At 42.2% G+C, this 15,938-nt stretch overlaps 1 protein-coding gene and 1 pseudogene across 1 annotated transcript in view; one reads left to right on the top strand and one right to left on the bottom strand.

Annotated features, from left to right (window-relative positions):
- Positions 1–15,938, bottom strand: part of COG7 (component of oligomeric golgi complex 7) — a 124,088-nt gene that overhangs the window by 47,118 nt on the left and 61,032 nt on the right. The gene's annotated exons all lie outside the window — the stretch shown is intronic.
- LOC102854838 lies at positions 859–2,851 on the top strand (annotated as a pseudogene).

Genomic DNA, 15,938 nt, shown 5'->3' with positions numbered 1-15,938 from the left:
TGAAGATTTTTGATGCAGGAGAGTATTACCCAAACCCCTGTGATGGGAAGGCACTCAAAATAAGCCTGGGAAAGTGCAGCCTCCTCTGAGCACCTACCCACTGTTACAAGTCAATTCCAACTCATAATGGCCCTGCATGAGTTTCCTGAGGCTGTAAATCTTTACTGTCTCTCTTTCTCCCAGGAAGCAGCCCGTGGATCCAAAGGTTAACAGCCGGATAGGTTATGCATTATGCCACCAGACTCCTTCCTCAAAGTACAACTGTACCAGCAGGGATTGAGGAAGACTGTAGCAATTACGTCCTTTTGCCAACGTGGCATGATTCAACATGAGAAGAAACACCTGCAAACATTAATTAATCCTTTGAAACAAAGTCCACGTCTAGGAAAATTGGAAGTAGTCCTAAATGTAACCGTGGCCAATGGAGAAGCTCAATGTCATCAGTTAGAACAAGGACAGGACAAAGTAGGGAACTGAGCATCAATTGCTCACATGCAGGTTCAAAATGAAGCTCAGGGAAATTCAAACATGTGCAGGAGAGCTAATGTATGCCCTGGAGAATCTCCCACTTCAGTTCAGACATTATCTTAAAAAGCAGATTTGATGCACTGAACGTTAATGACTGAAGACCAGATTAGTTGAGATGACATCAAGCCCATCATACATGAAGAAAACACAAGGTTGTAAAAAGCAAAGCCAGGCCCCCCTCCCCGGCCCTCCCCCTCCCCCCGGGTGCTTGTTCCATGTCTGTGTGACCGGTCCCAGGGGTAGAGTCCAGGCCCGAAGTGGGGCGGGCCGGCGGCAGCGGCTGGAGTGAGAGGCGGCGGCGGCGCGGGCACCCGGCCCCCCAGCGGGAGGATGAAGCGGCGGAACACCGACTGCAGTAAGCTCCGCCGCCCCCTAAAGCGGAACCGAATTACCGAGGGCATCTACGGCAGCACCTTTTTGTACCTGAAATTCCTGGTAGTGTGGGCACTTGTGCTTCTGGCAGATTTTGTCCTGGAGTTCAGGTTTGAATACCTGTGGCCATTCTGGCTTTTCATCAGAAGCGTCTACGATTCCTTCAGATACCAGGGACTGGCCTTCTCAGTATTTTTTGTTTGTGTAGCGTTCACGTCAAATATAATATGTCTACTCTTCATCCCCATACAATGGCTTTTTTTTGCTGCCAGCACATATGTATGGGTTCAGTATGTATGGCACACAGAAAGAGGAGTATGTTTGCCTACAGTGTCCTTGTGGATACTCTTTGTTTATATTGAAGCAGCAATTAGATTTAAAGACCTCAAAAATTTTCATGTAGACCTTTGTCATCCATTTGCTGCTCACTGTATCGGGTACCCAGTGGTGACATTGGGCTTTGGCTTCAAAAGTTATGTAAGCTACAAAATGCAGCTAAGGAAACAAAAGGAAGTTCAGAAAGAGAATGAATTTTACATGCAGCTTCTTCAGCAAGCCTTCCCTCCAGAACAGCAGATGCTACAGAAGCAAGAGAAAGAGGCTGAAGAAGCAGCCAAAGGATTACCTGATATGGATTCCTCGATCCTTACACACCACAATGGTGGTATCCCAGCCAACAAAAAACTCTCTACAACATTGCCAGAGATAGAATACAGAGAAAAAGGGAAAGAAAAGGACAAGGACGCCAAAAGACACAACCTTGGCATAAATAACAACAATATTTTACAACCAGTAGACTCTAAAATACAAGAAGTTGAGTATATGGAGAACCATATCAATACTAAAAGATTAAATAATGATCTTGTGGGAAGTACAGAAAATCTCTTGAAAGAGGACTCATGCACTGCTTCCTCAAAAAATTACAAAAATGCCAGTGGAATTGTGAACTCCTCACCTCGAAGTCATAGCGCCACAAATGGGAGCATTCCTTCCTCATCTAGTAAAAATGAGAAGAAGCAGAAATGCACTAGCAAGAGCCCAAGTACACACAAGGACTTAATGGAAAACTGTATTCCTAATAACCAGCTGAGCAAACCGGATGCACTGGTAAGGCTGGAACAAGACATCAAAAAGTTAAAAGCTGACCTGCAGGCCAGCAGGCAAGTGGAACAAGAGCTGCGAAGTCAGATCAGCTCCCTCTCAAGCACCGAGCGAGGAATCCGCTCAGAAATGGGTCAGCTGCGGCAGAAGAATGAGCTGCTGCAGAACAAGTTACACAATGCTGTGCAGATGAAGCAGAAAGACAAGCAGAATATCAGCCAGTTGGAGAAAAAGCTGAAAGCTGAGCAGGAAGCACGAAGCTTTGTAGAAAAGCAGTTAATGGAAGAGAAAAAAAGAAAGAAGTTAGAGGAAGCTACTGCTGCTCGGGTTGTTGCCTTTGCTGCTGCATCTAGGGGAGAGTGTACCGAAACCTTACGGAATCGGATCAGAGAACTAGAAGCAGAAGGCAAGAAGCTAACAATGGACATGAAGGTGAAAGAAGACCAGATCAGAGAACTAGAACTCAAAGTTCAGGAGCTTCGGAAGTATAAAGAAAATGAGAAAGACACTGAGGTACTGATGTTAGCCCTCTCAGCTATGCAAGATAAAACACAGCATCTGGAGAACAGCCTAAGTGCAGAGACTAGAATCAAGCTGGGCCTGTTCTCTGCACTTGGGGATGCAAAGCGACAGCTGGAGATTGCCCAAGGACAAATCCTTCAGAAAGACCAGGAAATCAAGGACCTAAAACAGAAGATAGCCGAAGTCATGGCCATCATGCCCAGCATAACATACAGTGCTGCCACCAGCCCCCTCAGCCCTGTTTCCCCCCATTACTCTTCCAAATTTGTGGAAACCAGCCCCTCTGGACTTGATCCCAATGCCTGTTTACCAGCCCCTGAAGAAATGAAGGCCAGCTGTGTTTTACCCAACCATTTGGTTACCAGAAGGCATCACAAAGGAGCATCTCTGGCAGTCAAAAAAAGTTTATATTGTATTTTGTGGGACTATGTACGTTGTCATTTTTTAAAAGGGGGGTGGGGAAAGACCATCCAAGTCCAATTAGAACTGCCCATCAGTTTTTCTTGTAAATTTTTAGAAGACCTCACAGAACTTTGCAGTTTATTTTTCTCGGCCAACACATTAAAACCATTCTTGGATTTCAAGAAAAAAAAAAAAAAGATTTTAGGATTTCACGAGTTAATAACCCTTGCCTTAAGCATTCATTTCAAAAAAAAAAAAAAAAAAAAGCAAAGCCAGGAGCAAAATGGATGTCAGAAGACTCTAAAATGTGCCCCTGAGTACAGAGCACTTGAGGAAGAAATGATGCACTGAAAACTTCATGGGCTGCCTCAAGAAGACAATGCAAAGCATGATAATGAAACATGCCAAAAAAAGAAAAATAACTAACGATGCAAAGACACAAACATGTAGGGTTAGAACATCAAAAGGGCAGAACATGCAGGGAACTCTGGTAGCCTAGTGGCAAGAAGCTGCACTGCAATCCCAGAGGTACACAGTTTGAACCCACCAGATGCTCTGCTGGAGAAGGAGGGGCAATCTCCTCCTGTACTAGTCAGATTTGATTTGATGGTACACACACACACACACACACACACACACACAATTACCTTAAAAAAAAAAAAGGGGCAGAACATGCTTGGCACTTCTCCAACTGAAAAAAGGGTCAAGTTTTGAGTTGCAATTCCGAAGGTTTCTATGGTCAAAATGTTGAATGATACAAGAAGCACTGAAAGAAAACAGACAATCAAAGAGAGACTAAGGGTACCAAAGAAGTCATCCCTCCAGCAACAACAGCAAAGCCCAACAGGCCAGCAAAAGCAAATATTGGCAAGGATGTGGAGAGATTAGAATGCTGATTCACTGCTGGAATGTAAATGTAAATGTGGAAATGTAAAATGTAAAATGGTACACCCACTATAGAAGGTAGTCTGGTGCTTTCTCAAAAAGTTGGAAAACAGAAATACTTATTTGGCCCAGTTATCCCACTAAGAGAGGTCCCTGACAGGAGATTTTCCTAATGTAATTTATCTTTTGATTTCCTAACTGCTGGTGCCAAAAGTGATGATTATGGAGCTAAGTAATCTGTAACTGTTAACAATCTCAATCTCTTCTCCATGCATCATGGTGCTCTCCATTGGCCCAGTGGTGAGAATTTTTGTCATCTTGATGTTGAACTTCAATCCATATTGAAGACTACAGTCCTTGACCTTCTGCAGCAAGTGCTTCAGGTCCTCCTCAGTTTCAGCAAGCAGGGCTGTATCATCTGCATAATGTAGATTGTAGTTGAAGCTTCCTCCAATCTTGACACCACATTCCTCCTCATCAGGCCCTGCTTCCCAAATGATCTGTTCTGCATATAGATTGAGAAGGTATGGAGACAGGATGCAACCCTGAAACATTCTTTTCCTGACTTTGAACCATGCAGTGTTTCCCTGCTCTGTTCTGAGGACTTCTTCCTGGTCCAAGTATAGGTTTCATATAAACACAATCAAGTGTTCTAGGATTCCCATTTTCCTCAAGATTAGCCACCATTTGTTGTGATCCACACAGTCCAATGCCTTTGCATAGTCAATGAAACATGGATAGACATTCTTCTGGTACTCTATGCTTTCTGCCAACATCCATCTGACTTTGGCAATAATTTCTCTTGTACCATGACGTCTTCTACACCCAGCCTGCATTTCTGGTAGTTCTCGATCAATGTATTGTTCCAGTTGTTTCTGGATAATCTTCAGCAGGATTTTGCTAGTGTGTGATTTTAGTGATATTCAATAATTTCCACACTCTGCCAGGTCACCTTTTTTTGGGATGGGAATAAATACAGATTTCTTTTAGTTCCACTAAGAGAAAGATACCCTGAAGAAACAGGAAGAAGTCAGAGCCGTGAAGCAAAGTGATATATACACACCCATGTTTACTGCAGCATTACTCAGTAGTGAATAATGAAGAGGAGTGAATAGTGAAGAGACAGAAGCAGCCCAACTGCAGCCAACAGATGAATGGCTAGAAAACCTGTGGTACATTCACACAATGTAATACTACACAGCATTGGAAAACAACGAACTTGTAAATAAAACCCTACACAATACGGATAAATCTGGAAGGCACTATGCTGAGTGAAATATCTCCATTATAAAAGGACAGATACTGCATAACACCACTGTTATAAAATAGGATTGACATAGGGTGGGGGGAAAAACAGGAAAAGAGTGCACAGATGAACACTGCACTGGAACAGATGAAGGAAAGAGCTGTTTGAAAGGAATGTATGAATGGAAAGGAATGTATGAAAGGAATGTATGGCAATTAACAATCTGGAACAAAAAGCATATTACAAAGAGAACTGGGAGAGGGAGAAGGGTGGGGAAGGGAAGAAAATGCGCATCAATGAATGAATGAAAACAGGACCTTTCTGTAACCTTTCATTAAAATCACAATTTTTAAAAAAAAAATCAGAAACCATCAATGTTTGCATTTCAGGAAGAAGTATAGAATCAAGAACCTATGGTGCCAAGCCATGGTATATTCAATTGCTTCATATGCGTATTAAAGCTGTATGATCAAGAAGGAAGACCAAAGAACTGATACCTTTTAACTGTGGTGTTTGTGAAGAACATTAAATATATTATGGATTGCCAGGAAAATGTACAAGTCTCTTGGAAGTACAGTCAGAATGCTCTTTGGAAGTGAAGATGACAAGACTTTGTGTCACATATTTTGGCATGTTATCCAGAGGGCTCAGTGGCTGGAGAAGAGCATCATGCTTTGGAGAGTATCAGCAGAAAAGAAAACCTTCAGTAAGACGAACCAGCACAGGGGCTGCAACGATGGGCTGAGATACAGAAAGGGCTGTGAGGATGGTACAGGCCCAGGCAGTGTTTGTTCTGCTGTGCATGGGATTGTGACAAGCCCAAACCGAAGTGACGGCACCTGACAACAATATATTCACACAGAAGGATGTTGACAAAAGTTTTAGAGACAATCTTCTGTCTCTCAACTGTTGTTGTATACCATCAAGTCAGAACTTACCTGTAGCTGACGCTCCAGCCCATTTTCAGAGGCAGTTAATCACATGGGAAGAGACTGCTGCTCATCTTTCTCTCGCAGAGCAGATGGTGGATTTGAACTGTGTACCTTGCTGACAGCATAGTTCCTTATTACTAAGCCACCTGTTGTTGTTGTTAAGTGCCGTAGAGTCGTAGGTGACCTTATGACAAGTCCTGAACGCAAAACTTTCATCTTTTCTCCAAGTTCATAGAGTTTCCAGAGGCAAGCTTTTATGGGAGTGGAAACCAGGTCCAGGGGCCACAGGCCCAAGGGCCCAAAAGCCTTTTTAAAGGCAAGGCCAAATGTGATCAACTCCCTACATATCTCCCAATGGATGATGGATAAACAAAGTATCCTACATAATGACATCACAACCTTCTGGTCCTCTTCAATTCATCTTCCACAATGAAGGGAGAAAAATATTCCCCAAAAGGAAACCTGGACACATTATCATCCCACTTTGTAATAATTACCACTACTCTTAAGTTGGGAGCTCAAAATCTTTTCCAGAGCCTTTGAGGGCTTACATGATGTGACCTTAGGAGTCAGGAGAAGCTAACAGTTGAAAAGGAAGGCTCTCCAATCAAAGCTCTACCACTTTCTAGATAAACGATTCGACCTTTCAAATAACATTCAAATAACCTGACCTTTCTACTCAACCTTATGGGTCACAACAGAATATTCTACAGAATATGATTCTGTACGTGGGAAAGCATTACAAAGAAAAAGTATTGGCCCTTTAAGGTGTACAAAACCTAGACCACTTGAACTTCAGTCTCCATGACCCTAAGAATAGAAAAACAGGATGGTGTCCAGCTACCACTACTGATTATTCTGAAAGGGATCACAATTGAGGGACTCAGAGAGTAGGTAAAATATGTGGACCAAAACTCAAAGGTATGTTGTTGTTGATTGCCGTTGAGTCGTGAGTCACAGCAACCCTAGGAAAAGGCCTGAAGCCTTTCTATAACTATCGTCATTTACTGAAGTTCCTGGTTTCCAAAGGCATATTGTTTAGTAAGTGGATGACACTCCTGCCTCCAACAAAGGCATAAGAAAGATTACGCCTGCAGTATGACGGAGACCAGAGGACCCCCAAAGAGTATGGCCCCCGAGTCACTCTTTAAGTTTGGAAGTGAACTCCTCCTGTGACTCAGCTTTCAGCCAAACCACAAACAGGTCTATAATGTGGTCAGTATCAGCAGGGAAGGCAATCCTCAGAACAATCAACCATACAAGATGAAATAGGAAGCATCACCCAAGGGTAAAGTTCAGAAGGCAGAGAGGGATAGGAAAGGAGGACAAAAGGAAACAAGAAACACAGGAAGGAAGAGGGAAGAGTGCTGCAACATTGTGGAGACTGCACTCAATGTCACGAAACAAAATGTGCCTGAATTGTTAAGCAGAAACCCAATCTGCTCTGTAAACTTTTACTCAAATCACAATAAACAGTTAAAAACAAATTCCAAAATACAGAATATCTGTAACAGTGGACTAGAAGATACCAGTAATTATGAAAATGAAGTAGAATAGATAATGGTTTTTTCTATCGCACAGGGGGTTGTCAGGACCAACTGAGTGGTGATGGACCATAACAGTCCTTAAGTGCTAACTCAGCTTAAACTTAGGTACAAGTCTCCACCATCATTCTTTTTAATTCACACACTCCTAGAGACACTTCGCTTCTCTTCACTAGTCTCACTTTGTTGTTACAAATTTACTTGTATGACTATTTTATTATCTCCCACTAGAATATGTCATGAGACCAAGGATTGTTCCTAGTTTTGGACAGCACTGCGCTGTCATCATCCAAGACTCAAGAACCAGTTCATCTGTAGTTCTGCAAAGAAATGCATTCAATTCTTTACTAAATGCATTTTAACCTATCAACAGTGCAGTATATGTCTACTACAAAAAAAAATACTTCTATAGCTACATAAAACACATATATGTATATACACACACAATGTGTCAGGAACCCGGATTCTCACTTTAGGAGAAGGCAAGTGCAACAGTGAATGGCAAGAGTTAAAAAAACCTTGTAGTGTCAAAACAACTATGAGATATCACCTCACCCCAGTTAGAATAGCAAAATTTAACAGAACAGCAAGCAACAAATGCTGGTGAGGTTGTGGAGAAACTGGAACCCTTATTCATTGCTGGTGGGAGTGCAAAATGGTGCAACCACTATGGAAGGCAGTATGGGGCTTTCTCAAAAATTTGCAAATAAAAATACCACTTGTCCCAGCAATTCTACTACTGTGAATATACCCTAAAGAAACCATAACTGCCACTCAGATACACATACTCCTATGTTTATTTTGGCTTTGTTCACAATAGCAGAGTTGGAAACAATTCAAGTGCCCATCAACAAATGAATGGATAGAGCAGCTCTGGTATATTCAGACAATGGAATACTATGTGGCATCGAAAAACAAGGAACTCATGAAATATTACACAAAATGAGTGACCTGGGAGGACATTATGCTGAGTGAAACATCTCAGTCACAAAAAGACAAATATGGCATAATGCCATTGTTATAAAAGAGGAGTGACATAGGGTTTGGGGGCAGACTAAGAAAGAGGGGATAAATTATGTATACCACATTGAAGCAAATGAGGGACAAAACTGTTTAAAAGGAATATAGATGAGATATTATTGCTATGATAGGAGTCTAGAAGGAAGGTAGCATAGTGGAGTGGACTTGGGTGGAGAGACTGAGTAACAATGAAAGAATTTTTTCTTTTACTTTTCAAAAAGAAAAGCTAATTGGGGGAGGAGTGGGCAGGGAGAAAAGTGCAACAACAAGTGAATGGAAATCCAAAGTCTCTGTAAGCTTTCATTAAAATAAAAGAACACAGACCATCACCACTTTAGGAGTAAACACATACTGACTTGGGTGAAGGGAAAGGTTAACATACAGTAATAATGAGGTCAGCACAAAAATGATCAAGACAAAGAAAGACACTGGCTGGGAGAAGCACAAGAATTAAAGGCAGCAAAGATAAAAATTATTACATGCTTGACCCTGCACAAACACTAATAAACCATGATTGGATACTTCCAAAACATGTAAGTTGAACAGGAGTGGCAATGTATATAGGTTGTTGTTGTTGATGATGATTGTCTTCAAGTCGAGCATGACTAATAGCGATTCCATGAACAAAAGGCCTGCACCCAGTCCTGTCCTGCGCCATCTATAACTATCAACATTTATCAAATTTCATAGAGTTTACAGAGGCATGCTGTTTAGGATGTGGATGCTTAGAAAGAGGATATTTCTACATGTGTATTTAAAAGAGTTTCAAGCATATCTATGAATATAGTGGGGAGGGGCGTCTTAGCTATAACCAAACACCTTAAACAAATGAGTCACTGGCCCATGGGCTCAGGATTACAGATTCAGGAACCACTGGTACAATATAGTCCACAAACATAATGTTCTACATCCTACGTTGGTGAGCAGCAACAGGGTCTTAAAAGCCTATAAAAATCCATGTAAGGCACAAGTACTTTCCCCCTGACAGAAGTGAGAGAGAGTGAAGAAAAGGAAAGATTTCGTGGAAATAATTAACACAAAGAACTCATGAGCCATTCAAACATCCACCTCCCTGACCACGGGATCAGATGAACCAGCTAGAGCCTGGCCAACCACCACTGTCAACCACCCCAAAAGGGCCAACAGTAGCAGCTTCTGCACTGAACTGGAGGAAAATGTGAAACAGAATAGAAAGTAATAATAAAAAGACCAGTCTCCCTGGCCAGGGACTGACGGGCTCCTGTTGTTACTCTTAAATCCATTCCCATTCATAGCAAACCCTCTCCAGCCCTGTACCTCACTCACAATCCTTGTTACACTTGAGCCCACTGTACCTGTCCATGATGTCCTTCCTTCTCCAAGGTCTGATAACATTCTATTGTTGTTATTGTTGTTGGTGACTGCCTTAAAGTCGAGCACGACTCATAGTGACCCTATGAACAAAAGGCCTGAAGCCCCTCTACAACTATCGACACTTATGGAGTTCACAGAGTTTCCGGAGGCGTGTTGTTTAGGATGCCACTCCTACTTCCAAACCTATCATAGAATGTAATACACACGAGACAAAGTTTTGCCATCTTGAGTCGAAGAAGAATTCTGTCAGCACTTTCTATCAAGAAAAATGCATTCATACTTCTGACAGTCCATGGTGTAGTCAATACTCTTCACAAACACCATTATTCAAAGGCATCAACTCTTCTTCTGTCTTCCTTATTCACTGTCCAACTTTCACATGCATATGAAGCAACTGAAAATACCACAGCTTGGGTCAGGCGTATTTTAGTCTTCAATGGACATCTTCCCTCTTTAGCACTTTAAAGAGCTCCCTGGCAGGGAGCTCTGCTGGCCTAGGGGTAAGAAGCTGCACTGCAATCACAGAGGTGGTTGTTGTTAAGTGCCGTTGAGTTGTAGACAACTCATAGCGACCCTATGAATGAAAGACCTGAACACTTGTGTAACTTTGGTCATTTTTCCACATTCATAGAGTTTCTGGAGACAAGCCATTTCAAAAGCGGATACCACTCCTGCTTCCAAGCTTGATTTAATCGGGAAGCTCCACTAAACACTGTCCACCATGGGTAACCATTGTTGCATTTGGCACATGAGTGTCACAGTGTTCAGCATCACAGCAACCACGAGTTAGCTCTGTACAGCAATGCACAGACCAGTGCTATGCCACTTAGAAGAATGTTTGACAAAAACAATTTAAACCAAGGCTGAGGGCCACAGATTAAAATCACCAACCTTGAGCTGGGTGGCATAACTTTCTATCCACTAGGTCAACAGAGCTCTATGTTGTCGTTGTTATTGTTGTTAAGTGCTGTCAAGTTGTAGACAACTCATAGAGATCCTATGAACAAAAGACCTGAACACTTTCCAGAGGCAAGCCAGAGGTATGCAGTTCAAATCCACCAGATACTCTGCTGGAGAAGAAGGGGCAATCTCCTCCTGTAGCAGTCAGATCCAATTTGATGGTACACACACAAAAAAGAAAATTTTTTAAAAAAAGAGGTCCCTGGTGGCTGATTTTTCCAATGCAATATGTTATTTGATTTCCAGACAGTCGCTTCCATGGGTACTGAAAATGAGTTGCGGGAAAAGAAAATCTCTGACATATCTTTTCTCCATTTATCATTATGTTGTCTTTTGGTCTGGTTGCAAGGATTTTTGCTTTATGCTAAGGTGGAATCCATACTGACAGCTGCAACTTTTGCTCCTTATTGCTAAGTGTTTTAAGGCCTCTTCACTTTTAGCAAACAAGGTTGTACGATCTACACATGACAGGCTGCTAATAAGTCTTCCTCTAGTGCTGATACCATATTCTTCTCCACAGGGTCCAGCTTCTCAGATTATTAGTATACAGATTGAATAAATGTGGTGAATATGTAGTTTCTCCTCATTCTGTCCAAACAACCAGTTCTTGGCCTATGGATAGCAAAGTTCTGCATAAGCACAAGGAAGAGTTTTGGAATTTCCATTCTTAGCACTATTATCTGTAATTTAAATGATCAACACCATCAAATGCCTTTTTATAGTCAATAAAACACAAGTTAACATCTTTCTGACTTGTATCTGTTTTAATCAGAGATTCATATGACATCAGCAATGATATCTTTTGTTCCATGGCCTCCTCTGGCTCCAGCTTGAATTTCTGTAGTCTGTTGGTATACTGGGCAACTATTTTAAAGTTATTTCAGCAAGACTTTACTTATATTTTACATTAATGATGATGTTGTTGCTGTTAGGTGCCATCGAGTTGAGTACGACTCATGGCAACCCTATGAACAAGAGATATCAACCCATTCCTGTCCTGCACCATCTTCACACTTCCTGACACATAAGAGCCCAATGCAGCAGTCACCATGTCAACCCACCTGCTTGAGGGTCTTCCTCTCCTTTGCCAACCCTCCACCCTTCCCAATATCACGTCCCTCTCCAAGGAAAAGCACCTCCTAGCAACATGCCTGGAGTATGTGAGGCAAAGCCTCATCATTCTTGCCACCAAAGAGCACTCTGGCTGCACCCTCTCCAAGACAAATCTGTTCATTCTCTTAGCCATCCAGGGGATGTTCAGTGCTCCTCTCCAACACCACAGCTCAAAAGTGTCAATTCTTTTTCTGTCATCCAGGTCTTGGATATATAGCTTATAATCAGAAAGACTATGGCCTCAATAAGACACACCTTGGTCCTCAAACTGACATCAATACTCCTTAAGAATTTGGAAAGGTCCCTAACTACAGACTTTCTCAGTACAATCTGTCTCCTTATTTCCTGACCGCTGGTACCAAAGGTGTTAACTGTGAATCCAAGCAAGATGAAGCTGTTGACAGTTTCAATCTCCTCTCCATCCATCATGACAATGCCTATCGGTCCAGTGGTAAGAATCTTTGTCTTCTTGATAATGAGACCCAATCCATAGTTAAGGCTGCATTCCTTGAGCTCCTGCAATAAGTGCTTCAAGTGCTTACTTTCAGCAATTAAGGCTGTGTCATCTGCATAATGCAGGTTACAGATGAGTCTCCCTCCAATCCTGATGCCACACTCCTCTTCATAGAGGCCAGCTTCTTGGATAATTTGCTCAGCATACAGATTAAACAGGTATGGAAATAGAATACAACCCTGACGCACCCTTTCCCAATTCCAAACCATGCAGTCCTCCCCTGCTCAGTTTGCACAACAGCCTCCGGCTCCAGGTATATGTTCCTCATGAGCATATCAAGTGCTCTGGGATTCCCATTCTTCTCAGTGTCAGCCACAACTTGTCATGATCCACACAGTCAAAGAATAACACAGAGATATTCTTCTGGTATTTTTTATGTTCAGCCAGGATTCATCTGACATCAGCAATGATATCCCTGGTGCCATGACTTCTTCCAAATCCTGCTTGAACTTCTGGCAATTCCCTATCTATGGACTATTCCAGCCATTTTTGAATGATCTTCAGCAGTATTTTCCTTGCATGTGGTACCAATGACATTATTTGATAATTAATATTTATATTAATGATACTATTTGATAACTTCTCCATTCTGCTGGATCACCTTTCTTTGGAATGGACACAAATAGGAATACTGTCTGGCCAGTCAGCTTTCTTCCAAATTTCCTACCATTTATAACTGAGAGCTTCCAGCACCGGATCTATCTGCTGAAACACCTCAATTCTTTCCCATCAATTCCTGGAGCCCTGTTTTTTTGCCAAAGTTTCCAGTGTGATTTGAACTTGTTCCTTTGAAGGATTCTTGATCCTATGCTACCACTTGAAATGGTTGAACATCTACCAATTCTTTCTGGTCCTGCAACTTTGTGTGTGGTCCTCAGTCACCCTTAAACTCTTTAAGGCACTCCTGCGGTTCAGCTGTTAGCCAAACAATTGATAGGGCTCAGAAGGTGAATAATAACCCCAAGGAGGGAAAGCCCTCCCTAGAATAACCACCCACTGAGATCAAAGGGCAGCATGTTCCCAGGGCAGAAGGTCAGAAAAGGAACTCTGGTGACACAGTGCTTTACATGTTATGCTGCCGGACAAAAGTCAGAAGTTCAAACACATCTGATGCTCCACAGAAGAAAACTGGGCAGGCCGTTCCTGTAAATACCTACACCCTCAGCATTCTGGTGGAGAGGTGCTATGAGTCGGGAATCATAGCAAGGTGGGGAAAGCAGGAGGAACAGAATCAATCGGCAAACCAGGAAGAAGTGCAAAGAGTGCTGTTACTGGGAGACTGCAATCAATGTCATGAATCAAAACATATGGGAATTGCTGAAAGGAAAACCAACTGTTTCTGCAAACTTTCATCCAAACCACATTGAAAGTTTTCAAATGAAAGGAAAAGAAAATTGTCACCTTGTTGTTAACAATATAAGAATGTATTCAGGCAAAAATTATAAGTGGATGCTAAAAATCACTGAATATATGTACTCCTTGAGAGAGCTGTGGTGGCCTACTGGTAAGGAGCTGGGATGCCAACCCAAAGACATGTGGTTCAAATCCACCAGCTGCTCCAAGGGAATCTCCCCCCATGGTTTTACAGCCACTAAAAACCTGCTAGAGGGGCAGAGTTGATTCAGATTCAATAGCAGATAACAATAATAACAAGGGGTCAAATTATTCCCCAATAAATTACTAACAGTTACAGAAGCAACTTTTCAGTGGAACGATCTGCACAAGATAAGTCGGGTGATTAACCCAGCATCAATAACTGGAGATTATGTGTTCCTGCTGTGATGTGACAGGAAGTACAAATCATCATTGATGTACTGTTCTTGCCAAAAATGTGCAGTGCAATCCAATCCAATCACAAGGAAATCATCAGACAAGTGGAGAATGCGGACCATCTACAGCAAAACCACCCTATGCTCTTCAAAAATGCCAATGTCATCAAAGAGGAGAGGACTTTTTAAAATAAAAGACACTGAATAGCCCTCACAACAATACTGATAAGCTCTTAATGAAAGGGGAGGTGAATAAAGAGCAAGATACTCAAAACAAGAGAGGACATTCTGAACATTCACTGCTTGCTGTTAGATGGTAAACAATGAATGGCTTTGTTGGATATATTAAATAATAAAATGTTGTTAAGTGTCATCGAGTCACCTGCGACTTATAGTGACCCGATGTATAGCAGCTCTGAAGCCTGTCCTGTCCTGAGCCAGTCTCACTAATTCTGACACACCGGACTCCACTGCCCCAGTCACTGTAACAATCCACCTCATCCAGGGTCTTCCTCTCCTGCACTGTCCGTCCACCCTTCCAAGCATGATATCATTCTCCAAGGACTGGTCCCTCCTGGACACATGCACAAAGTATGTGAGACGAAGCTTCAGAATCCTAGCCTCCAAGGAGAAACTTAGTTTCACTCTCTCCAAGACAGATCTATTTGTTTTCTTGGCAGTCCATGGTATGTTAGAGACTCTTCAGCACAATTCAAAGGCATGGATTCTTGTTACTCTATGAAAACCATATCTCAGTTGATGTGTATGGACACATATAAACACACTGCCCCAAACTACAATATCTAGATGTGGGTACAATATAAAATTTATTAATGAATGACAGCCTCAAGAGTCTTTCTCCTTATATACACACAGCTTGCTGTGAAGTTGGACACTGTGACACTGATGTGTCAAATGTGATAACAGTTACTCATGGCAGACAGTGTTTGGTGGAGCTTCCCGGCTTAAAACAAGCTTGGAAGCAGGAGTGGCAACCACTTCCGTAAATAGCTTGCCTCTGGAAACCCTATGAACCTGGAGAGAGGATGAAAGTCACACAAGTGTTAAGAACTTTCCTTCATAGGGTTGCTAGGAGTCGCCTACAACTCGATGGCACTTAACAACAACATACATCTTCTAAACTTTTCTAAAAATGAATGTATACTGCTGATTCATTATAACTCAAATCCGCATGGTTTATGATTTTTAAAAACTATTAAAAGGAAATATTAAAGGCAAAATGTTGTTGTTCGGCGTCACGGAGTCAGCTCTGACTCACGCGGACCAACAGAACAAAATGTTATCCAGTCCCGTGCCTCCCTCATGACCACTGCTGTGCAGGACCTGTGGCTGTGGCCAGCATCAGGCCCTCTCCACAGTCTTCCTCCTCCTTTAAATTGACCTTCTATTTTACCAAAGACAAAATAGAGCCTAGAGTAAATATCTGCCACATCTGATAAACAATAGCCAAGAAAATCTTTGTAATAATAAGGATTGTTGTTGTTGTTGTTGTAGTGGACCACAGAGTCAGAACTGACCCACAGCTGACCCTCCAGGGGGTTTTCAGAGGCTGTTAATCACATGGGAGGAGACTGCCCATCCTTCACCTGCGGAGCAGCTGGTGACCTTGAACTGAGTGCCTTTGGGATTGAATGCAACTTTTTGCCAAAGTGGTAA

Source organism: Elephantulus edwardii, unplaced genomic scaffold, assembly GCF_000299155.1.
Source record: "Elephantulus edwardii isolate Elephantulus edwardi_28Jun2011 unplaced genomic scaffold, EleEdw1.0 scaffold00117, whole genome shotgun sequence".
Lineage (NCBI taxonomy): Eukaryota > Metazoa > Chordata > Mammalia > Macroscelidea > Macroscelididae > Elephantulus > Elephantulus edwardii.
Note: the sequence above shows the minus strand (reverse complement) of the source record. Positions and strands in the feature narration are given on the sequence as shown.